The sequence below is a fragment of the Panthera tigris genome, chromosome B4 (assembly GCF_018350195.1).
Source record: "Panthera tigris isolate Pti1 chromosome B4, P.tigris_Pti1_mat1.1, whole genome shotgun sequence".
Lineage (NCBI taxonomy): Eukaryota > Metazoa > Chordata > Mammalia > Carnivora > Felidae > Panthera > Panthera tigris.
Window position 1 is genome coordinate 32,550,054 of NC_056666.1, and position 2,139 is coordinate 32,552,192.

Genomic DNA, 2,139 nt, shown 5'->3' on the forward strand with positions numbered 1-2,139 from the left:
ATGACTCAGTGGTTGTGCGTCTGATTCTTGATTTCAGCTCAGCTCATGATTTGCGGTTCATTGGCTCGAGCCCCGAGTCAGGCTCTATGCTGACATTGTGGAGCCTGCTTGGGCTTCTCCCTCCCTCTCTCTCTGTCCCTACCCCACTTGCATTCTCTGTCTCTCTCTCAAAACAAATAAATAAATATTAAAAAAAAATTTTGACATTACAGCAAACTTTATTACTTTCAATCTATAGGATCTCCTTGACTAAAACAAACAAACAAACAAACAAACAAACAAAAAACCTCTTTTTTTTTTTTTTAAAGAAGACTGTAATAAAATTGACAATTCAACTCCAGAGTGAGAAAACCTAACAAAAAAGCCAAACGAAATTCATGTTCAGACATTAGGAATTAGACTACATAGACATCATTAATGAAAAACAAATATTAATTTGAATTTTGGTCTAACGTATTTGTGTGTGTGTGTGTGTGTGTGTGTGTGTGTGTATGTGGTATGTATGAAATATGAATCACTAAAAGTGAAGCAATAAAAGTTAAAAGGAAAACCCCCAAACAAGACAAACCATAACAAAGTAAAGTACTTCTTATAATAGAAACTATAAAGAATGAGACAAGTCACAAAAGAATTTATTCCCAAACCTTTGGTTTTAAAAATGAGCTCTACCAGGAATTCAAGGAACAGATAAATTTTATATTAGGATAATATTGAAAGCTTTTCAATTTCCTGAGGCTTGATACTTCTAAACATAGCTACAAAAGCATAGAAAAGAACAGTATAAACTATATTCCCATATGAATATAGATAAAACATCTCTAAAAAATCATTAGCATGTTCAACCAGATAGTGTGCTTGAAGAATGTAGTACATAATGTAATTCAAGACACTGGTTGGCTTGATAGGACAGACAGGGCACTGATATATAAGACATTGAAAATGTTCTTATTCCTAGCCTGGGTGGAAATTTCTTGAGAGTGTTTTTAGAAGTTATGTTTTATAACTTATGCATATGTTGCTTATGTTTGTTTACATGTATCAAATATTGCCTTAATTAAAAATAACAGAAGACAAAAGAAAAGAAGATTATGCATAATAATTTTTACTTAGTCCAAGAATGTAAGTCTTATTAGATACTGGCAAATACAGTAATGTGATTCCTCATATTAGTAGAAAAATTCATGGCCATCATGACCAATTAACAAACAAACAAACATTAGTTATAATTCAGCATCCATTTTTTAAAAAATATAACACACTAGTCATTTAATGATGATTATACTGACCATTTCCATTGGTTAGCAAGAGGCTTTTCTGAAAACTAAAGTTTCCCATGGTTTCCACTGTATCATTTTTTTTGCCAGATCGAGTTCATTTTCAGCCTGAAGAATCAGGTGGCCACCCTGAAGCTGGTCTTCTAATTTCTTAACAATTGTTTACATTTTGGGGCGCCTGGGTGGCTCAGTCCTTAAGCATCCGACTTCAGCTCAGGTCACGATCTCACGGTCCAGTGAGTTCGAGCCCCGCCTTTGGCTCTGGGCTGATGGCTCAGAGCCTGGAGCCTGCTTCCGATTCTGTGTCTCCCTCTCTCTCTGCCCCTCCCCCATTCATACTCTGTCTCTCTCTGTCTCAAAAATAAATAAATGTTAACAAAAAAAAAAAAACAAAAAAAAACCACACCAAAAAACCAATTGTTTCCATTTTAACCATACTAGGCTTCTCATTTGTAATCTGTTATGTATACTTTCTATATGCTACATTTTTAGGAATTTGCTCAAGAACCTCAAGAACCTTTGTGTATAATATTCTTAGCCTCTTGTGTGGACTCATAAAAAGCCAATCCTATAAGGCTGGTGGTTTTCTTCAGGAAACTTGCCATGACAACCATTTAGAATCCATTCCCATAATTTTTTTTAAAAACCAAATCTATGGTAAACTAGGTATAGTTAAGATGTTTTATCTGAACCAAGAGCAGATATCATGCTGAATGAAGGTACACTAAAAGGATGTTCTGTTAATGACAAGAACTACCAATGCCTGCTCTTGCCTCTACAACCAACAGTGTTCTGGAAGTCCTAACAAGTATAAAAAGAAAATAAAAAGAAATAAGAATCCATTCACTTTGGAATGAACTTGCCA

General features: G+C 34.6%; 1 pseudogene; it reads right to left on the reverse strand.

Moving 5' to 3' along the window:
• Positions 1-1,276: 1,276 nt before the first annotated feature.
• Positions 1,277-1,879, reverse strand: LOC107180593 (annotated as a pseudogene).
• Between the last annotated feature and the right edge of the window lie 260 nt (positions 1,880-2,139).